This window comes from Stomoxys calcitrans, chromosome 3 (assembly GCF_963082655.1).
Source record: "Stomoxys calcitrans chromosome 3, idStoCalc2.1, whole genome shotgun sequence".
Taxonomy (NCBI): domain Eukaryota; kingdom Metazoa; phylum Arthropoda; class Insecta; order Diptera; family Muscidae; genus Stomoxys; species Stomoxys calcitrans.
This window is the reverse complement of record NC_081554.1, coordinates 181,955,373-181,980,071: the sequence shown is the minus strand read 5'-3', so window position 1 is coordinate 181,980,071 and position 24,699 is coordinate 181,955,373. Positions and strand designations below refer to the sequence as shown.

The window sequence follows — 24,699 nt, the reverse complement described above, 5'->3', positions numbered from 1 at the left end:
TAGGAGCCCAATATGGGGCTCAAAACGCACAGTGGGGCAAATATTTGAGAACATTGAAAAAAATCCAAAATTAGTGATCTGAGCACTAAATTAGTGATCTAAGCATTAATCTTATATATAAAAATCAATTTGTGTTTGTTTGTAGGTTTGTTTGTTTGTTGGTTTGTTTGTTTGTTTGTTTGTTTGGCTGAACGGCTGAACCGATTTTCTTGAAATTTTCACAGATGGTGCATAATGATCCCGTGGTGAAAATAGGGTACTACATTTTTTGATATCTGAAGGGGGGGCGGACCCTCCCCCTTACCCTAATGTTCAGAAACGCCAGATCTCGGAGATGGGTGGTGCGATTTAAGTGAAATTTTGTGTGCTCTGATGTAGTACACTAAAAATAAAAATTTGGTATCCAAATTTCGGATGGGGTACCTAGGGGGGCTGCCCCACCCTAAAACCTACCAAACAAATATTTAGACCAATCACGACAATATGGGACTCAAATGAAAGGTATTGAGGATAAGAAAACGTATCTGATATCCAATTGTCGGACCAAGTGCTAGGGGGACCACCCCAAGCCCCAAAACACCCCTAAAACGGACATATTTACCGACCATGGCAATATGGAACTCAAATAAAAGGTATTTGCGAGTAGAATACGAATCTGGTATCCAAATGTGGGACCACGTTTTGGGGGTCCACACCTTACCCAAAACACCCCCCAAACTGGACTTATTTACTAACCATGGGAATATGGGGCTTAAATAAAAGGTATTTGGACGTAGAATTCGAATCTGATATCCAAATATGGGACCAAGTGTTTGGGAGGCCGCCTTTCCCTGAAAACATCCCCCAAAGGGGACAAATTTACGACCATAGCAATATGGGTCTCAAATGAATGTCTTTGGGAGTAAAGCACGAGTTTGATATCAATATTCGGGAAAAGTGTCTATGGGCCCACCCCACTCTCACAACACCACCCAAATAGTAAGTATTTTCTGACTATTGCAATATGAGGCTCAAATAAGAGGGTTTTTAAAGTTAAACACGAATCCGATATATATTTTCAAGGCCAACTCACTGAGGGGCCGCCCATCCCCCAAAACTCCCCCCATGCCGGTAATTTTTGCCGACTATGGAAATATGGGGCTCAAATTAAAGGTATGTGGGAGTAGACCACGTATCTGATATCAACATTAGGGGCCAACTGTCTAGCGGACGTCCCACCACTATAACAACCTCAAATAGGATGTATTTGCTCACCAACATAATTTGGGTCCTAAAGAGAGTGGAGCTAAATATTCATAGTTTTTCGGACCAATACCCCAAACCGGACATATTTGCTGACTTTTGCAATAAGGAGTTCAAATGAGATTAGAAAACGAATTTTATATCCAATTTTGAGGCCAATGGCAATATGGGGTTCAAATAAATGATATATAGATATATGAGAATAAAGCACCTTGGGCGATATATTTTCCGGGCTTAGTGTTTGGGGGACCACTCCAATCCCCAAAACACCCCTTAATCGGGCATATTTACCAACCATGTCAATGAGGAGCATAAATGAAAGGCATTGGGAGTAGAGCAAGAATTGATACCCATTTTCGGGACCAATTTTCTGGGGGTCTACCCCTTTCCCAAAATACCCCACAAACAGCAATTATTTACTGACCATCGCAATATAAGGCTCAAATAAAGGTATTTGGGAGTAGAATACGAATTTGATATGCAAATGTAGGACCATGTATTTAAGGCATCACCCCTTTCCCAAAACACCCCCGAAGGAAAAAAATTTTTCGATCATGCCAGTATGTGGCTCAAATGAAAGGTATTTGAGATTTGAAAACGAATTTGATAACCTATTTTGGCGCCATGAGTTTGCGGGACGCCTCATCCTGTAAACTCCTCTTAAGCCAATGGCAATATGGGGTTTAAATAAATGGTATTTGAGAGAAGAGCACGATGCAGATATTTTTCAGGGGCAAGTATCTGGGGGACCAAATTTCCCCCCGAAAACACCACTAAGTCAGAAATCACGAGAATATCGGGCTGAAATTCAGTATTTTAAAAATGGAGTACACCTTACATCCATACTTAAATTCCTAGACCAAAAAAGTTCATATGGGATTTAGATAAAGCCACTTATATTGTTGAACTCTTAGTCAAGTTAGCGTGGTATTTCACTAAAAGATCATCGAAAATAATTATTCCAAGGAAACTTTTGTTCAATATAAAGTAAAAGAAGGCGCTGCGGAGCGGGTCCGGGTCAGCTAGTTACACTATACAAGACACTGATACTACTCGCAAAGTTGTATGGCTCCGAAGCATTGGTACTTGTGAAAGCAGATGAGGCAGTACTTGTAGTGTTTGAGAGAAAAATGTTTCCCAAAATATATGGACCGTATAAACCACGAGCTGTCAGAGGTTTTAGAAGGAGCGCAGAAGATCGAGGTGCTTGGAAATCTATTCTACGTTCGGTCAATGGGACAAATGTTCTGTCATAGCCAATTTGAGTAAGTAAGTAAGACTTCCGAAGTCAATGGAAACCTAGAACGAGGAAGCTACAAGAGACGTATTACTACGTCCCACTTCTTCTAGTTATCTCTAGTATTATTTTAATGTAAATTGAATAGTGACATGGAAAATCCCCCTTCTTCCCATAGTCATGATTACGGACATTAAAAAATCCTTATCTCAAATGTATTCAGAGTTTATTAAAGTTCTTATTACTCAATTTAAGTGCTTGCTTTTTATGATAACACACCATACCAAGAATTTTAAATTGCAGACTACATATGGGAGATTTTTCAAATCCACACTTACTCTTCTCATTTTTTTTTTGTATCTTAAAATAAAGAAGAACGAGTAAAAAATGAAGAAATTATCATGGTTTGTTTGCTTTTAATTTGTGTATTCTTGTTTTTTTTTTCTTTAACTGCAATTCAGTCTAATTAGTTTTCCTCAGCTCCATAATGTTGTTTTAAACGACAAAATGCTCTCAAAGTTAATTTGTAGTATCGCTTTACTACATTAAAAGACAACGACGACAACAACAACAACTACAGATATCAACTTCACCCTTCATTTCTTTCTTTGGCATCTAGACTTTTGCATTTAGAGAAAATGCAGGCGATGATGGCAATGTCGACGGAGACGTCGACGTCGATTATCGTTTTGCCTTTGCCTCTGATTTAAGAATTTCAAATGTTGAATAGTCGGGTGTTTATGTTATAAAATTAAATTTTCCCCCCCTACTCTTTTTCTTTGGGCGAGATAAGAATTTTCAAGCATATGAGTACATAGAATTCTTGGGACCACAGCAACTACAACAGCAACAACGATACTGTAGAAGATCAACAAATCCATAAAGAGATATCGATGCTACTTGCATGGCCATATCTACTTCATCAGCTGTAAGAAGAACCAGTCTCAGTTTATAATGTTCTGTTCTGTTCAGTTCAGATGCCGATGCTGATGCTGATGAGGTTGCTCCTACAATGGATACCACAATATGCATGCATGATGAGCAATCAGTACTGGACAAGTGTGAAAAAATAACAAACAACACTAGAGGGCATAATTCAAGAAGGAAAACCAAGATTGGCCTATAGAAAGATGAAGAGTAAGAAATCTAGGAGAAACACTGTATGGAAGAGAAAGCATATGTGAAGGATATACCAATGACTGGTTTTAAAGAACAACTAGCTGACCCGGGCCAGCACCGCTGCGCCTTCTTTTACTTTATATGGAACAAAAGTTTCCTTGGAATATTTATTTTCGACAATTAAAGAGCTTTTAGTGAAATAACATTCTATGAAAATAGTATATCGCTTGACAAACAGTTTAACAGTATAAATGCCATTAGTCAGCAAATATGTCCGATTTGGGGTATTGGTCCTAAAAACTATAAATATTTAGTTCCACCCTCTTGAAGACCCAAATTGTCTTGGTGAGCAAATACGTCCTATTTGGGGGGACGTCCCCTAGACAGTTGGTCCCTAATGTTGATATCAGATACGTGGTCTACTCCCAAATAGCTTTCATTTGAGCCCCATACTTCCATAGTCGGCAAACATGACCGGCTTAGGGGGGTGTTTTCGTGAATGGGCGGCCACTCAGTGAGTTGGCCTTGTAAATATATATCGGATTCGTGTTCTACTCTAAAAACCCTCTTATTTGAGCCTCATATTGCAAAAGTCAGCAAATACTTACTATTTGGGTGGTGTTGTGGGGGTGGGGTGGCCCCATAAACACTTTTACCGAATATTGATATCAGATTCGTGCTTTACTTCCAAAGACCTTTCATTTGAGCCCCATATTACTATGGTCGTAAATTTGTCCCCTTTGGGGGATGTTTTTGGGGAGAGGCGGCCCCCCAAACACTTGGTCCCATATTTTGATACCAGATTCGAATTCTACACTCAAATATCTTTTATTTAAGCCCCATATTACCATGGTCAGTAAATAAGTCCTGTTTGGGGGTGTTTTGGGGAAGGGGTGGACCCCCGGAAACGTGGTCCCACATTTGCATATCAGATTCATATTCTACTCGCAAATACCTTTCATTTGAGCCCCATATTGCTTTGGTCGGTAAATACGTCCGATTAATGGGGATTTTGGGGCTTGGGTGGTCCCTCCAGCACTTGGTCCGACAATTGGATATCAGATACGTTTTCTTATCCTAAATACCTTTCATTTGAGTCCCATATTGTCGTGATTGGTCTAAATATATCTTTGGTAGGTTTTAGGGTGGGGCAGCCCCCCTAGGTACCCCATCCCAAATTTGGATACCAAATTTTTTTTAGGGTACTATATGAGAGCGTACAAAATTTCGCTTAAATCGCACCACCCATCTCCGAGATCTGGCGTTTCTGAAAATTAGGGTAAGGGGGAGGGTCCGCCCCCCTTCAGATATCAAATATTTTCACCATGGGCTCAATATGTACCATCTGTGAAAATTTCAAGAAAATCGGTTCAGCCGTTTCTGAGTCTATAAGGAACACACAAGCATACAAACAAATCTCCAAACAAACACAAATTGATTTTTATATATAAGATTTATACAGATCTTACATAAGAACGCCACCATAGCGCTGAGTTAAGCAAGTCCGCCTATGACGCTGAACGTCTGGGTTCAAACCTGGCGAGAATATAGAAAAGCTCCCTTTTTATACCCTCCACCATAGGATGGGGGTATACTAAAAGACCGCTCCGCCGATATAGAGTCTTAGGCCCTTAGATTTGGATATAGCTGCCATATAGACCGATCCTCCGATTTAGGGTCTTAGGCCCATAAAAGCCACATTTATTTATTTATTCGTCATTCTGTTTGTAACACCTCGAAATATGCGTCTAAGACCCCATCCCATAAGGTATATATATTCTTGATCGTCGTGACATTTTAAGTCGAACAAGCCCTGTCCGTCCGTCCGTCTGTCTGTCGAAAGCACGCTAATTTTGAAGGAGTAGAGCTAGCCGCTTGAAATTTCGCACAAATGCTTTCTATAGGTGTAGGCCAGTTGGGATTGTAAATGGGCCAAATCGGTCCATATTTTGATATAGCTGCCATATAAACCGGTCTTGGGTCTTGACTTCTTGAGCCTCTAGAGGGTGCAATTCACGTCCGATTTGACTGAAATTTTGCACATAGTGTATTGATATCACTTCCAAAAAAAAAAATACTAAGTATGGTTCAAATCGGTCCATAACCTGGTACAACTGCCATATAAACCGATTTTGGGTCTTGACTTCTTGAGCCTCTAGAGGGCGCAATTCTCATCCAATTTGACAGAAATTTTGCACATAGTGTTTTAATATCACTTCCAACATTTATGCGGAGTATGGTCCAAATCGGTCCATAGCCTGATATACCTAATATTTACTAAGTATGGTTCAAATCGCTTCATAACCTGATATAGCTGCCATATAAACCGAGCTTGGGTCCTGACTTCTTGAGCTTTTAGAAGACGCAATTCCTATCCGATTTGGCTGTAATTTTGCACGTGGTGTTTTGTTATCACTTCCAACAACTGTGCCGAGTATGGTTCAAATCGGTCCATAACCTGGTATAGCTGCCATATAAACCGATCTTGCGTCCTGACTTCTTGAGCTTTTAGAAGACGCAATTTCTATCCGATTTGGCTGTAATTTTGCACGTGGTGTTTTGGTATCACTTCCCACATTGATGCGAAGTATAGTCCAAATCGGTCCATACCCTCATATAGCTGCCATATAAACCGATCTGGGATCTTGAGTTCTTGAGTCTCTGGAGAGCGCAATTCTCATCCGATTTGGCACAAATTTCGTACAACGGCTTCTCGCATGGCCTTTAACATACGTGTGCAATATGGTCTTAATCGATCTATAGCTTGACACAGCTCCCATACAAACCGATCTCCCGATTTTGCTTCTTGAGCCCCGAATCGAACTATAACTTGATATAGCTTCTCCACCTCCGTCCATATTCATTATTTTTTGTTTGCCTAAAAAGAGATACTGCGTAAAGAACTCGACTGATGCGATCCATGGTGGAGGGTATATAAGATTCGGCCCGGCCTGACTTAGCACGCTCTTACTTGTTAATACTGGCGACTTCTCCCCGAAGAGTAGTTTCATTGAGGCACGCCATTCGCATTCGGCTATAATAAACGAGATCCTTTATCATTGAGCTTAAATTTGAATCCAACAGCGATCATTGATATGTTAGAAGTTTGCCCCAGTTCTTCAATGAAATCTTTAGCGGTAAATTTGCAATACATATGGTTCAGCAATATGGTGGACAAATCAAAAGAAGGTACAGCAATGTAAATGATCATATAAACCATTCGTGACTTATCAAACGATTCATAACTTATATAGCTCTTATATAAATCGAAATCCTTATTGAAAAAAAAGTCATCCAAAGCAATTGAAAATGGTAGAAGGGTTTATAAGATTCTACCAGGCCCAATGTACTTGTTTTAGAACTTTTTCTTAATATGCTTGAAACCATCTACCTCGTCTTCTTCCTTGTCAATATTTTTCTTTGGCAAATTCCTATCAAATTCCAATATCAAATGACCAAATGAAATATTAGAAGAGGAGATACGTACCAGCATATGAACAGGCATGGCATCTGCAACCACAGCCAGATGATAAGAAAGCGTTGAAAATATCACGCATACCATGCGGTGGCAATGTAAGGTGGTATAAGCCAAAACGATAGAGAATCTTGGGAATGACAAAAGAAAAGAAGATGAATGCAAGCTACTTGCAAAACAAAAAAAAAAAAAAAAAAACAGTATAGCCAAACAAGGAGACGTTACGCAGAGGCCATTGGCAAAAAAAAAGCCTTAAGTCCCAATGGTAAAAGGAGTAGCAGAGAGATGTGGGCTATTGTGAGCACATCATATGTGAACAAAGCCAGTTAATGCTAATTACCTTAGAAGAACTATGAATACAGAAAGAATTCTCAAAAAACGCCATATGCGCCTTTGCAGTTTAAGGTCTAATGATTTGCTGGGTTTTTTCTTTGCATAACAAAGGCTTGTGCTGGAGGTTTATGCCAAAAGTTTCTGGTTTCTTCTCCTCTGGCCTCTAAAAACATGTCTTAATGCCTAACACATTGCTGGGCCTAAGACTAGATGGGACTATCCAGAACGCATCTTTGGATAAAAAAAACCGTTTAATCGGTTTTATCGAATGCTGGCGACGTTTGTGAGGTATTCAGCCATAAACAAGTTAAACCACCATGGATATTAAATAAATTTCGAAATATCCATTTCCGACCTTATAAAGTATATATTGGGTTGCCCAAAAAGTAACTGCGGATTTTTTAAAAGAAAGTAAATGCATTTTTAATAAAACTTAGAATGAAAACTGACAGAAGAAAGAATGCAATTACGGAGTCACAAGCTGTGAAAAAATTTGTCAACACCGATTATATGAAAAATCCGCAATTACTTTTTGGGCAACCCAATGTATTCTTGATCAGCGTAAAAATCTAAGAGAATCTAGACATGTCTGTCCGTCTGTCTGTTGAAATCACGCTACAGTCTTTAAAAATAGAGATATTGAGCTGGAACTTTGCATAGATTCTTTTTTTGTCCATAATATATCGGACTATATCTTGATATAGCCCCCATAAAAAGACCGCCCCCAGAAAAAAACTCAAGGAAAGGCTGGGACAAATTCTCTTATTAAGGGAACAAAAAGGACAAAAAACGAATTCTAGAAGAATTCCTAGTAGATAGGTTATGCACAACTGAGGCATTTAGGCTACATTCAATTGCTTTTGAAAGATCGGAGACCGTTTTTTGGGGAAATTACAACGGAACTTTCAGAGAGGACAAACTGAAGTCTACAAAACTTCGAGTGGATGAGAACTAATGCGCAGATTTGGCTTGGGCTGGCGCTATGAACTGCAGGGTGACCAAGGCCCTGGGGCTTGGGTTCTCGAAAATGAGGACATCGGTTGGCCTTGTGCTAAGAAAGCGGTAGCCTGGATTATTGCGGAGAATGTTGAACCCCCACTGTGCTGGCAGTTTGGGATAGTGATAGGTCTGGTGCTTTGGGCTGCAGGGTGGCCAAGCACCTGAGGCATAGATTCTCGATAACGGAGACGTTGGTTGTCTTTGAGATGAGGAAGTGCGTGGACTATTGTTGTGAATGTTGAACCCCACCTCCCTGTGCTGGACGTTTTGGAAAGTGGATGGGTCTTATGGTGAATGCGAAGATTTGGCGTGGGCTGGCGCTATGAACCACAAGGTGGCCAAGGCTCTGTGGTATGGCCCAGTGGCTTTGTGCTAGGGAAATGCGACTCAGGATTATTCCGGAGAATGCTGAACCCCCGCTGTGCTGGCCGTTTGGGATAGTGATTTGGCGTGGGCTGGCGCTTCGGGCTACAGGGTGGCCAAGTGCCTGAGGCATAGGTTCTCGAGAATCCCCCCCCCCCCCCACACACACACACATTTATTATCTAATTTTGCTGAAATTTGTGACAGTGAGTTGTGTTAAGCCCTTCGAAATCCTTCGTTAATTTGGCCTAAATCGGTGCAGATTTGGTTATAGCTGCCATACAGACCGATCCTCCGATTTAAGGTCTTAGGGCCATAAAAGCGACATTTATTATCGGATTTTGCAGAAATTTGTGCTTATTGACATTTGCCTTAAATCTTTAGATGTCAAAGTGGGTGGGAAAAACATTAGCCGGAAGTCGATGTCGAATTCTCTCTATAATGCATTGTGCGGTCCCCTGGCCAATCGATTACAAACGGTTGTAAGTTCTTGGAATGTCTAGCATCCCTGACATATATCCTTACATCAGGAATAAGAAGACGAATATAATACGAACTCATCCCATTAAACTACCGATATAACAGCGCCAAACAACCCACATTGCGACGATGATGAAGGAAGGCAATAGAATTGCATACCCCACTGTCCCCAATCAATGCCATCGCTCTCCTCTGTACACGGTCCAGTAGCTCCAGGGATGATTTGAAGCTCCAGCCCATTCATGTGAGTTGTACTCCATTGTCGGCCTTATAAAAGTGGTGTATATTTAAAAAAGATCAGACGGAGTGAAGAAATTCTTTCACTTTAATGCTTCTTTCGACACTTCAAATACATGTTTAGCCCAACGGACATTACTTTGTATTTTCATGCCCAGAACACCGAGACTCTCTGATTGGTCAACATTTACATCGTTGATAGACAAAGATAATCGTAATGGGTCAGCGAATCGTTTTGTGTAACAACAAGCAGCACAGAGTCTTTCGCCAGCAAATCCTGGTAGAGTGTATCGTCCATAATCCGCCTCTCGTTCACAATCGCATTTTGTATGCGCAGCGACTCGTTGGTATAGGGTATTATATAGTCGGCATGTCTTTTGCCTTTCCTTGCTGGTTTTTTATAAAACTTTTTTTATACCCTCCACCATAGGATGGGAGGTATACTAATTTCGTCATTCTACTCGAAATATTCGTCTGAGACCCCATAAAATATATATTCTTGATCGTCGCGACATTTTATGTCGATCTAGCCATGTCCGTCCGTCTGTACGTCCGTCCGTCCGTCCGTCCGTCTGTCTGTCGAAAGCACGCTAACTTCCGAAGGAGTAAAGCTAGCCGCTTGAAATTTTGCACAAATACTTCTTATTAGTGTAGGTCAGTTGGTATTGTAAATGGGCCATATCGGTCCATTTTTTGATATAGCTGCCATATAAACCGATCTTGGGTCTTGACTTCTTGAGCCTCTAGAGTGCGCAATTCTTATTCGATTGGAATGAAATTTTGCACGACGTGTTTTATTATGATATCCAACAACTGTGCCGAGTATGGGTCAAATCGGTTTATAACCTGATATAGCTGCCATATAAACCGATCTTGGGTCTTGACTTCTTGAGCCTCTAGAGTGCGCAATTTTTATCCGATTGGAATGAAATTTTGTACGTGGTTTTAAGGTACCACTTCCAACAACTGCGCCAAGTATGGTTTAAATCGGTCCATGTTTTAATATAGCTGTCATATTAACCGATCTTGGGTTTTGACTTCTTGAGCCTCTAGAGTGCGCAATTTTTATCCGATTGGGATGAAAATTTGCACTACGTGTTTTATTATGATATCCAACAACTGTGCCAAGTACGGGTCAAATCGGTCCATAACCTGATATAGCTGTCATATAAACCGATCTTGGGTCTTGACTTCTAGAGCCTCTAGAGGGTGCAATTCCTATCCGATTTGGCTGAAATTTTGCCTGACGTGTTTTATTCTTAATTTCAACAACTGTGTCAAATAAGGTTCAAATTGGTTCATAACCTGATATAGCTGCCATATAAACCGATCTTGGGTCTCGACTTTTTGAGCCTCTAGAGTACGCAATTCTTATCCGATTGGAATGAAATTTTGCACGACGCGTTCTGTTATGATGTCCAACAACTGTGCCGAGTGTGGGTCAAATCGGTCCATGTTTTGATATAGCTGCCATTTAAACCGATCTTGGGTCTTGACTTCTTGAGCCTCTAGAGTGCGTAATTTTTATCCGATTGAGATGAAATTTTGCACGACGTGTTCTGTTATGATATCCAACAACTGTGCCAAGTACGGGTCAAATCGGTCCATAACCTGATATAGCTGCCATATAAACCGATCTTGGGTCTTGACTTCTTGAGCCTCTAGAGGACGCAATTCCTCTCCGATTTGGCTGAAATTTTGCATGACGTATTTAATTCTTACTTTCAACAACAGTGTCAAATAAGGTTCAAATCGGTTCATAACCTGATATAGCTGCCATAAAAACCGATCTGGGTTCTTGACTTCTTGAGCCTCTAGAGGTCGCAATTATTATCCGATTTGCCTGAAATTTTGTACGACGGATCCTCTCATGACCACCAACATACGTGTTTAATATGGTCTGAATCGGTTTATAGCCCGATACAGCTCCCATATAAATCGATCTCTCTATTTTACTTCTTGCGCCAACAAAGGGCGCAATTCTTATTCGAATTGGCTGACATTTTACACAGGTCTCCAACATATAATTTAATTGTGGTACAAACCGGACCATATCTTGATATCGCTCTAATTTTGCCTAAGAAGAGATGCCGGGAAAAGAACTCGACAAATGCGATCCATGGTGGAGGGTATATAAGATTCGGTCCGGCCGAACTTAGCACGCTTTTACTTGTTTTTTATTATTTTTTGCTTAAACTTCTCACAACGCTTTTTAAACCCGAATTTTAAAGTTACGGTTTTTTTTGATCACCCTACTCTAACCTTCTCTAAGTGGCCAGAGATACGTGAAAAAGGCTCAACATATCCACGGTATCTTTTTCTAACTCCCAAGTATGTTTTATTTTTGCCGTTCCCAACCAGCAACCGCAAGAGATATCAGGTGGCGCCACCTTGACAGTTAATGTTTGACTCATGATTTAACCTCCTTGGTTAGCATGTCCCTGAGGCAGGTGATGATAATAATGATGTTGATCACGAAGATATATATGGCAGATAATGAAGAAGCTTTCATTGCTGCTGACGGGAATGCTGAGGGAATGCAGCATATAGACCTTGTAGGCCATATACACGCACTACAATTTTGCCTAGAAGGAAATAAGCCAAGTAAGTTATGATGAAGTAATCGTCTGGTTGAACGAATGAACGCAACGAACGCACTTGCAAATGACAAGACTAAAATGTAAAATGCCTGTGTGTCTTCAAACGAACCACCATCTGAAGATGGGGCGTTTTATGAGCTGTTGTTCAATGCTTTTGCCTGTTTTTTTTTTTAATTTTGGAATTTTTGCTTCATTGATGTCTAATGATTTGTTGTTTGGGACCTTTATTGTCTAAGCAAACATAAATCGTATATGGCCATCAATTAAAAAAAAAAAAATCAACATAAATCAAACACATGTAAGAAAGACCCAGAGGCAGAGGTTGAGGGAAACATCATCATTATTATTATCTTAAAACTTCAGTTTCTGCTGCTTTCGGTGTGTTTGACTGGGCACAACTCTGAAGAATTATTGATTTTTATTGTGCATAACTACCGCAAAATAAATATTTATAGGCAAAACACTCACTATTTGCAGATGTACTGCTAGCTATTTGTAGTGGCATTTCAATGTTAAATATTTTATTTTATGGCGGTTTTTTTATTTAAACAATAGCGATGCTACCAGTCATCTTTCAAATAACACAATGGGAATTCAAATATTTTTTTGAGATTTTTTCCAAGAAAACTGATCTTAACTGAGGGGAAATATTTCTATAGCAAATAAAGAAATCTAGAAATCGATGCGCAAATAGGCTTTACGCATTTCCCTTCTTTAATGGCCCTGAGTTCTCCAGCACCAAAATCCTTCAGGCAATTGACTTTGGTTGAAGTAGCAAGTTTTCGGTTTTTTGAAAAGCTGAATATGGACAAGTGCCAAATTGGCTTTTTTATACCCTCCACCATAAGATGGGGGTATACTTATTTCGTCATTCTGATTGTAACTACTCGAAATGTTCGTCTGAGACCCATAAAGTATATATATTCTTAATCGTCGTGAAATTTTATGTCGATCTAGCCATGTCCGTCCGTCCGTCCGTCCGTCCGTCCGTCCGTCCGTCCGTCCGTCCGTCCGTCTGTCTGTCGAAAGCACGCTAACTTCCGAAGGAGTAAAGCTAACCGCTTGAAATTTTGCACAAATACTTCTTATTAGTGTAGGTCGGTTGGTATTGTAAATGGGCCATATCGGTCCATGTTTTGATATAGCTGCCATATAAACCGATCTTGGGTCTTGACTTCTTGAGCCTCTAGAGTACGCAATTCTTATCCGATTGGAATGAAATTTTGCACGACGTGTTCTGTTATGATATCCAACAACTGTGCCAAGTATGGTACAAATCGGTCCATAACCTGATATAGCTGTCATATAAACCGATCTTGGGTCTTGACTTCTTGAGCCTCTAGAGTGCGCAATTCTTATCCGATTCGAATGAAATTTTGCACGATGTGTTCTGTTATTATATCCAACAACTGTGCCAAGTATGGTTCAAATCGGTTTATAACCTGATATAGCTGCCATATAAACCGATCTGGGGTCTTGTCTTCTTGAGCCTCTAGAGTGCGCAATTCTTATCCGATTGGGATGAAATTTTGCACGACGTGTTTTGTTATGATATCCAACAACTGTGCCAAGTATGGTTCAAATCGGTGCATAACCTTATATAGCTGTCATATAAACCGATCTTGGGTCTTGACTTCTTGAGCCTCTGGAGTGCGTAATTCTTATCCGATTGAGATGAAATTTCGCACGACGTGTTTTGTTATGATATCCAACAACTGTGCCAAGTATGGGTCAAATGTGCCAAGTATGGGTCAAATCGGTTCATAACCTGATATAGCTGTCATATAAACACATCTGGTGACTTGACTTCTTGAGCTTATAGAGGTCGCAATTCCTATCCGATTTGGCTGAAATTTTGCACGACGTGTTTTGTTATGATATCCAACAACTGTGCCAAGTATGGTTCAAATCGGTGCATAACCTTATATAGCTGTCATATAAACCGATCTTGGGTCTTGACTTCTGAGCCTCTAGAGGCAATTCTTATCCAATTTGAATAAATTTTGGCACGTAGTATTTTGTTATGATATCCAACAATTGTGCTAAGTATGGTTCAAATTGGTCCATAACCTGATATAGCTGTCATATAAACACATCTGGTGACTTGACTTCTTGAGCTTATAGAGGTCGCAATTCTTATCCGATCGGAATGAAATTTTGCACGACGTGTTTTGTTATGATATCCAACAACTGTGCCAAGTATGGTTCAAATCGGTGCATAACCTTATATAGCTGTCATATAAACCGATCTTGGGTCTTGACTTCTGAGCCTCTAGAGGCAATTCTTATCCAATTTGAATAAATTTTGGCACGTAGTATTTTGTTATGATATCCAACAATTGTGCTAAGTATGGTTCAAATTGGTCCATAACCTGATATAGCTGTCATATAAACAGATCTGGTGACTTGACTTCTTGAGCTTATAGAGGTCGCAATTCCTATCCGATTTGGCTGAAATTTTGCATGACGTGTTTTGTTATGATATCCAACAACTGTGCCAAGTATGGTTCAAATCGGTGCATAACCTTATATAGCTGTCATATAAACCGATCTTGGGTCTTGACTTCTGAGCCTCTAGAGGCAATTCTTATCCAATTTGAATAAATTTTGGCACGTAGTATTTTGTTATGATATCCAACAATTGTGCTAAGTATGGTTCAAATTGGTCCATAACCTGATATAGCTGTCATATAAACAGATCTGGTGACTTGACTTCTTGAGCTTATAGAGGTCGCAATTCCTATCCGATTTGGCTGAAATTTTGCATGACGTATTTTATTCTTACTTTCAACAACTGTATCAAATAAGGTTTAAATCGGTTCATAACCTGATATAGCTGCCATATAAACCGATCTGGGATCTTGACTTCTTGAGCCTCTAGAGGTCGCAATTATTATCCGATTTGCCTGAAATTTTGTACGACGGATTCTCTCATGACCATCAACATACGTATTTATTATGGTCTAAATCTGTCTATAGCCCGATACAGCTCCCATATAAATCGATCTCTCTATTTTACTTCTTGAGCCCCCAAAGGGCGCAATTCTTATTCGAATTGGCTGACATTTTACACAAGTCTCCAACACATAATTTAATTGTGGTCCAAACCGGACCATATATTGATATCGCTCTAATAGCAGAGCAAATCTTTTCTTAAATCCTTTTTTTGCCTAAGAAGAGATGCCGGGAAAAGTTCTCGACAAATGCGATCCATGGTGGAGGGTATATAAGATTCGGTCCGGCCGAACTTAGCACGCCTTTACTTGTTTACACTTTTTTTCTAAAGCAAGCTAAAAGTAACAGCTGATAACTGACAGAAGAAAGAATGCAATTGCAGAGTCACAAGCTGTGAAAAAATTTGTCAACGCCGACTATATGAAAAATCCGCAATTACTTTTTGGGCAACCCAATATATATGTATCGCCTGATTTGCATTTATATGGCCGTAGTAACAACGAATTTCGAACGATCTGCATAAAATTTGCACGGATTATTTTGTTACTGATCTAAGCATATCTGCAAGATTTCATCAAAATCGTTTCAGATTTGTATATAGCAACAGTGCAGATTTAGATATAGCTATATATATGTATATATTGCCCGAATTTATAATTGTAGGAAAGGTGTAGGGTCCTACATAGTCGGCTCCAGCCGACTTTAGCCCTTCCTTACTGAAATGGCATTGTTCGTTAAAATAGTTGCCAGCTTTAGGAGGGGATAACCACCGCTGAAACTTTTTTCTAATGTTCACCCTAGCGTCATAGGCGGACATGCTGACCTCTGCGCTACGGTGGCCTCTAGAGGCCGAAATTCTAGTCCGATTTGGATGAAATTTTGTACAGTGACTTTTTCACTGACCTCTAATGCTGGTGTCCAATATGGTCTGAATCGGTCTATAACCTGATATAGCTCCCATATAAACTGATATCTCGATTATACTTCTTGAGCCTCTAGAGGGCGTTATATGTCTGAAATTTTGCACAATGGCTTCTACTATGGTCTTTAACAGCCAAACCTAGTATGACATGAATCGGTCCATAAACTGATATAGCTTCAAAAGCATGGCAATTTTTAGTCATTACCCTTTGTTTGCCTTTAAAGATACCTATATTGGGCAAAGAACTTGACAAATACCATCCATGGTGGAAGGCCGGGCCGAGTCTTATGTCGATTTTACTTGTTCCTTTTTTTTTTTTTTGCCAGTTTTCCAAAATTCAATTAAACCCCAAGTGTTCTTCTATAAATACAATCAAGTAAACAACCACACATCTTTGGAAAGGCAATAGACCACCTAAGAACAAACTTAATTTATGGGAAGGCATGTATGCCCATATCTCTCCCCCTCTCTCTCGAGCTAAAAAACGTCTTGTTTGAGGTGCTCAATACCTTGAAAAATTTAAATTTTTAATGTTTAAAACGTTTTTAAACATTTTCTAGCATCATAATCGTCTCGACTTGCTTAAAAGTTTACTTTAAACAAATATAAATGGCATTCAGATATACAAAACAGGCAAACCTAATATTTATTCAGCCAATGTTTTCTTCCCAATTTAAATAGTAAAGTAATAAATTTAATAATAAATAAATAAAATTATAAACTTTTTCGTTAGCAATTGTAGTAAGTGTTGGTCTTTGATAAATGTACAAATAGCCAGAAGTTTGGAAAATAAATGCCAAGAAGAAGTTTTAAAGCATCCACATGAATTTTGTCAAAGTGTCTGTCTTATCACAACATTGATAACTTTAGGAGTAAATCAATGCATATGTGTATGTGTGTGTGTTTGTTTAATAATGTCTCAAGAGGATGTTGGCCTTATGTGAAGCAAACACGTATTTTGCAATTAAAATCAAGTAAAAAGGGCATTAAGTTTCAGTCGGACCGAACTTTGTTTACCCAACTCGTTGAGTATTTACATAAATAACATTTCGTATAAATCCGGTTTATAAGCCCATAGCAGCTATATCGAAATATGATCTGTTCTAAACCAAACTCGCCACAATTCCCTATTGGGTTGCCCAAAAAATAATTGCGGATTTTTTAAAAGAAAGTAAATGCATTTTTAATAAAACTTAGAATGAACTTTAATCAAATATACTTTTTTTACACTTTTTTTCTAAAGCAAGCTAAAAGTCGCAGCTGATAACTGACAGAAGAAAGAATGCAATTACAGAGTCACAAACTGTGAAAAAAATTGTCTACGCCGACTATATGAAAAATCCGCAATTACTTTTTGGGCAACCCAATATATCCATATATGATTCTAGCTGTGCGATATATCCTGGAGAATGTGTAGGGGTTGAACACAGCTCACTGCATCAAATTGCAGAAAAATCAGGTCATAAATTGGCCACTAATGCAAGAAAGACCTTTAATTGGCAGATTTATTCAAAATAATCCTGTCCAAACCATATTCAACACGGACCTCAAAGAACAGAACACAGTCCTCTATGTCAAATTTCATTGAAATAAGGCAATAGACGGGATGTTAATGGGCTTAAGGCCTTAAAACTGAGGGCCAATTGAAATGTGATATTAAGATAAAGACTGATCTAGACCATAATCGGCATGCATTTTGGATGTCTTTGCGCAATTAAATATCTCAAATTCCACCGGAATCGGGTAATAAATGAGACTTTTATGGGTCTAAGACCTTAAATATGGGGATCGGTCTATATGGGCGGCTATATTTAGATAAAGACCGATTAGTACCATATTCGGGATCTGGGGGATGTTAACATAACTCATTATGCTAAATTTCACAGAAATCTGGTAATAAAAGCGGATTATATGGGCCTAATACCTTAAATCGAGAAATCGGTATATATGGCAGCTATACCCAAATATAGTCTGATCTATTGGTTTGCCCAAAAAGTAATTGCGGATTTTTCATATAGTCGGCGTTGACAAATTTTTTCACAGCGTGTGACTCTGTGATTGCATTCTTTCTTCTGTCGGTTATCAGCTGTTACTTTTAGCTTGCTTTAGAAAAAAAGTATAAAAAAAGTATATTTGATTAAAGTTCATTCTAAGTTTTAATAAAAATGCATTTACTTTCTTTTAAAAAATCCGCAATTACTTTTTGGGCAACCCAATAGAATATATTCGGTATGAATACAACTCGATGTGCCATATTTCAGCAAAATCATTTTCTCAGCAAAGAGAAAATGGACTTGGTTGGGTCATATCCTACGCCGACTGAGCGATAGCAGGACGTCCTATACTATAGCGGGAAATGTCGTAGACTGGAATCCGCAAGGACAGTGAAGGAGAAGGCGCTCAAGCAACATATGCATCCAATGGATGGTCAACAATACAGTTATATGAAGAGAGCTCGTTGATGCCTTATGTCTACACTGAATTTTTTACTAATGGTCATAATTTTTGTAATATAACCCCCCACCCCCAAGACTCGCAAAATTGATATATTGGGTTGCCCAAAAAGTAATTGCGGATTTTTTAAAAGAAAGTAAATGCATTTTTAATAAAATTTAAAATGAACTTTAATCAAATATACTTTTTTTACACTTTTTTTTAACAGCCGATAACTGACAGAAGAAAGAATGCAATTACAGAGCAATTACAGATATGAAAAATCCGCAATTACTTTTTGGGCAACCCAATATAAACCAGATATAACTATTTGGTACTTCAATAAAAGGTATTTGAGAGTATAACACCAATTCTGATATTCACTTTTGGGAACAAGTGCCCGTGGGCTGCCCACTCCCATAAAACACTCAAATAGGACTTATTGATTAACCAAGGCAATATGGGGAACAAATTAAAGGTGTTTGAGAGTAGAGCATGACCAGAAATATTTATTGGCCATGTGTCAAATTGGCATTTGAACATTTTCTTAATACCTCCGCTTTATGAGTATGGAAAGAAAGGACAATGCTTTGATGGCCAAAGTTAACGAAAACTTGAAGTTAATATCTGTTGGGCTCAATAGCTTAAAAATTGCGGGAGTTATTAAAAAAAAAAACACTGAAAAAACCAAGCAATACCTTAATGCTATAAGATAACATGTTATATCATTCAAGCTTTCTTAAGATCTCAAGCTCTTTCTTCAGAGTTATAAATCATGCAAAACGGTCCAGTAGATCAAAAGTTATAGCCCCATGAAGCTTAAAAAAGAGGAAAGTGATAAACTTTGACACCCTGTACCACTCTGTATTAAATAACGATTGAGACAAATAACGCCATTTTCCCGAAAGCCTATATCCTTCGTTACAAATTTCTAGAACATATTTTGCCTGTTACATCAACAGACAAAAAGTTGTGTTTGATTCACTGTGCGACATAAGTAACAGAGAGAAAACTACAGAGTATATAATGAGGCGGTGGTCACTATAGCGCAGCAGATAGAATATCCTCCTATGACGCTGAACGCCTGGGTTTCAATCCTGGCGAGACCATCATAAAATTTTTACCGATGGTTATCCCCTCCTAATGCTGGCGACATTTGTGAGGCACTATGCCATGTAAAAACTTCTCCTCAAAAGAGGTGTCACACTAAGGCACGCCGTTCGGACTAGGTTGCAAAAAGGAGGCCCCTTAACATTGAGCTTAAACTTGAAGCGGACTGCACTCATTGATATGTGAGAAGTTTGCCCCTGTTCCTTAATGGAATGTTCATGGGCAAATTTGGATTTGCTTCAGACACACGGACATAACTAAATCTAATCAGAAAGAGATTCTGAGACGACCCATTTACTTATCAATGGGCTTATTTCTTTTTGTTTTGGGAGTTTCAAGTAAGTACACTATGTTTTAAATCCCTATACCATAGTCCAATTCTAAGAACATCTAACCATTTCCGTACGTTTGTTGAAATCCCGTTCCTGTCTTTAGAAGTTTTGGTAATGAACTGAAACTTTGCACTGATAATTCTTTTACCTTAGGCAAGTTAGGTTTAAAGATGGAATATATTGGTCTACTAGCTGGCCCGGTGTGCTTCGCTACACCCCCTTTTAACATGGTTCACATTTGAAAATAATTTTTATTTAAGTATTTAAGTCCCAAATACCTTTCATCAGAGTCCCATGCTGTCCCGTTTGGTGTACATACTTTTGAAGTGGGCGATCCCCTGGGAATTGTCCAACATTTTTATAAAAGCCCTTAAATAGCTTTCATTACATTTTTATGATGTCCCGTTTGGAGTACATGTCTAATAGGGGGCATAATTTTGGGGTAAGGCGACTTTCCACGAATTGACCCAAAATTTTATATATTTTTCGTATTCTACTCTCAAATAATTTTGGGGTAAGGCGACTTTCCACGAATTGACCCAAAATTTTATATATTTTTCGTATTCTACTCTCAAATGCCTTTCGTTTAAATCCCATTTTGTTCCGTTCGGTGTACCTATTCATTTGGTGCATATTTTCAGGTGGGGCAACCCGCCTGGGAATAATCCCAAAACATTTATAAAAGTTTCGTATTCTACTCTCAAGTACCTTCCCCATATTGCATCCCATATTGTCCCGCTCGCCTATATATCCGTTTGGGAGAGATTTCTGGAACTAGAACTTGACCCGAAAATTTTGCATAAGTTTCGTATTCTACTTTCAATTACCTTCCATTTGATACCCATATTACCCCAATCAGTAAACATGTTATTCTGTGGGCGGTTTTTGGGGGTGGGGTGGGCCCCCCGACAAGTGACGTCGAAGTGTTATATCAATTTCGTACTTTACTCTTGAATACCTTTCATTAGATACCAATATTGTACCAATCGGTAAATATGTCTATTTGGATGGGTTTTGAGGTAGGGCGTACCCCACGTTTGCTTGACCGCATAGTTCTATACTAATTTTGTGTTTTTGAACTTCCATAAAAGGGCATACGAAATTTCGCCTAAATTGATACACTTATCTCTGAGAATAGACTTTTAACACCCACCACCATATCTAGTCATTCCGTTTGTAGCACCTCGAAATATTGATCAAGAACCCCATGAAGTATATATATTCTTGATCGTCTCGACGTTCTGAGTCGATCTAGCTATGTCTGTTGAAATCGCAGTCGAATGCGTAAAGCTAGCCGCTTGAAATTTTGCACATATACTTCTAATTGATGTAGGTCGTCGGGGATTGCAAATGGGCCATATCGGTTGAGATTTGGATATAGCTCCCATATAAACCGATCTCCCGATTTGAATTCTTAAGCCCCTGGAAGCCGCAATTTTTGTCCGATTTAGCTGAAATTTTCCACGTAGTGTTCTGTTATGACTTACAACAACTGTACCGACTACGGTCCAAACTGGTGTATAACCAAATATAGCTTCCGTGTAAACCGATCTCCCAATTTGACTTCTTAAGCCCATACAAGCCGCAATTTTTTACCGATTTTGCTGAAATTGTGCATGTAGTTATTCTGTTATGACTTCCAACAACTGTGCCAAGTCCGGTTGAAATCGGTCAATAACCTGATATAGCTCCCATATAAACCGATCTCCCGATTTGACTTCTTGAGTCCTTACAAGTTCCAATTTTTGTCCGATTTGGCTGAAATCTTGCATGCGGTGTCCCGCATGCAATCACGGTCCCAATCAGTCTATAACCTGACATAGCTCTTATGTAAACCGATCACCCGATTTGACTTCTTGAGTCCTTCCAAGTTTCAATTTTTGTCCCATTTGGCTGAAATTTTGAATGCGGTCTCCCGTTACGACTTCCAATAACTGTGCCATATACGGTCCCAATCAGTCTATAACCTGACATAGCTCTTATGTAAACAGGTCTCTCGATCATCCTTGTTCGGTTCCTAGAAGCTTTAATTTTTGCTGGTTTGACAGAAGTTTAATTTGTGGGTTCCCAAGATTCGGCCCGGCCGAACTTAGCACGCTTTTACTTATTGAGTCTATTCGGAACAAACAAAGTGCAACCCACCCGATGGATGGGGGTACATTCATTTTGTCATTCCGTTTGCAACACATCAAAATATCCATTTCCGACCCTACAAAGTATATATATTTCGAATCATCGGAAAATTCTAAGACGATTTAACGATGTCCATGTTGCTGTCCTTCCGTCTGTTGTAATCACTTTACAGCCTTCCAAAATTGAGATATTGAACTGAAATTTGGCACAGATACGTTTTTTTGATGCCCGCAGCAATCGGACCATATTCAGGTATATAGCGGACCATATAGACCGATCTGCCGATAAAGGGTCTGATACCCATAAAAGTTTTATTTATTACCCAATTTCGCCGAAAATTGAATAAGTGAATTGGTTTAAGCCTCCCGATATCCGACTGATCAGATCGGACCTGGCGGTTAAGGGACTAAAGCCCATAAAAGCTGCATTTATTCTCCGATTTCGCTGAAATGTGGGACAGTGATTTGTGTAAGGCACTTCAACATTCCTTTTCGATTTGGCCCAGATCGGTTCAGTTTTGGATATAGCTGCCATATGGGCTGATCTCTTGATTTAAAGTCTTGGGCCCATAATAGATGCATTTATGGTCCGATTTCGCCAAAATTTGGGACAGTGAGTTATGCTAGGCTCTTCGACATCTCTCTTCAATTTAGCCAGATCGGTTCAGATTTGGATATAGCTGCCATATACACCGATTTCTCGATTTAAGTTCTTGGAGCCATAAAAGACGCATTTATTGTCCGATTTCGCCATAATTTGGTAGAGCGAACTTAGTTTTTGCTTGTCCCATTTGAATTCTTCTTTTGTCTAACGCTATCTACATTTGTAGAATTGGGTAAAAACCTCATTACACTGCAGCATAAAATCGCCAACAACTTGTTTAACGCCTCACCACAACTAAGTGGCGGTTCAAGGTAAAGGCCCCCCTTTTTTCAATTGATTACTATTCACACACCGGAACACCTGCGCCTGTCATTAATAAGAATTGTATTCATCTCTGTGGAAATTCTTAATGAAATCTGTAAGCATTGTTTTTCCATGTCAGATTTCCCCCCCCCCCCCCAAACCTGGTGTGGATGGTAGCAAAGCATTGCAGATTATGTCTTTTCTTTTGGCATTTAGCTCATGCCGAAAGTGATTTTGAATAACTTTCAAACTTGTAATGCAATTCAAATGAAAAAAAAAACATCCGAAGAAAAAAACCCACATTCATACACATACAGCGAGACAACTTTTCATGTTTTTTCAACTTTTTCCATCTTCATAAAAATTCAATCATTTTCATACAAAAACACACAATGTGAGGAGTAGGAGGAGGAGGAAAACCTGCAAAAAAAAGAACTTGTCATGTTTTCATTATTATCAACTCCATTGAGAAAATATTAAACTTGGCTCTAAAAAAAAAGAAGACAGAAGGGAAGGTGAAAAGTAGGGGGAAGAAAAAAAGTGCTTTACCTTTCCCTATCTTTTAACTGTACCGGTATCCAAAAAGGGGGGCTGGGGGTGTGCAACAACAGAATGAGGAAGGCCAAGAACTTTTCTTATCAGAAAAGTACCCCATTTCTACCGCCTCACAACTTTGCCGGGAACAAGGACTAAATTGCTTATTTTTGTTCCTGGCTTCTTGTTAGATTTTCCGATTTTCAAGAATTTCCTTCCTTGCTTGCTGTCTGTTAGGGAACACATCCGTTTGCCATGGCATCGGAAATGCGATAGCAAGAGAGGGGAAAACAGCAAGGTAAGTGCCAAGAGAGGATGGGAGAGGAGTGAAGGACCTCTAACGCACCAGAGGGGGCAAATTTGTAGCATAATTTACAGCTGTTTTATTTTTGGTGCGATAATTTAGCCCCGGGTTGCCTTGGCCCTGTGAGTGGCAAAGAAATTAAGTCACGTTTTCATGGATTGTCAATAAGATGTTTCATTTGCTGGGTTGGCGGCCCAGGTATGTTGTTGGCATGCTTACTTCTTTGGTTTAATTTCTATGCTGTGTTCTTATGTGTGACATTAATCAGGCTAAGAAGGTATTTCGGTCTGTCTGTCTGTCTATCGGCCTCCTTCGCAGCAAGGTAAGCAAATAAAAAAGGTCCTTGTTTGGATTTATTTGTGTTTGTTTCGAAATTGAGTTATAAATTATCACCAAAAAGATTTTTATTTTGCAAACTTTTTCGTTATTGTTGTTGACTTACCTTTGAGTTCAAAAAGAAATGCAGGAAAACAATGAAGACTTGAGGAAACAACAAAAAAACACAAAGTCACGGATATCCAAAGGGCTTCGAAGTCATTTGATATCTGTAAAGAAATTGCAAAAAAAAAAGAAAGAGGGTGTTAAAAGGCTGCCAGGACATGTCTCAACATTTCCCAACATTTCTCAAACACAACAACACGCCAAAAACGGAATAAGTGAATATTTTTCTTAAACTGACAATAAAAAGCTCATTTGTCATTTTGTTTAGAAAATATGGCGGTTACCAACATAGGATGGAGGTATAATAATGTCGTTATTCTGTTTGTAACATATTGAGATATTGACTTGAGACCCTATTTTGTCATTGATCGTCTTGATATTCGACATTACGATTTACCCTTGTCTTTTCATCTGTCTGTCTTGCGAAAGCCCGCCAGAGGGGGCGTCAGTTCTTTCTAAGAAGTAAAGCTAGGCGCTTGAACTTTTGCACACATATTTCCTATGAGTGTAGATCAGTTGGGATTGTAAATGGGACATTTCAGTC

General features: G+C 39.1%; 1 protein-coding gene across 4 annotated transcripts in view; it reads right to left on the bottom strand.

The window, feature by feature from the left end:
- The window catches only part of LOC106085833 (beta-1,4-glucuronyltransferase 1), a 384,493-nt gene that overhangs the window by 165,328 nt on the left and 194,466 nt on the right, over positions 1-24,699 (bottom strand). For all 4 annotated transcript variants that reach the window (XR_009397680.1, XR_009397679.1, XR_009397681.1 and 1 more), the window contains exon 4: positions 24,157-24,259. The gene's annotated coding sequence lies outside the window, so the exon portion shown is untranslated. The remainder of the gene's footprint in view (positions 1-24,156; positions 24,260-24,699) is intronic.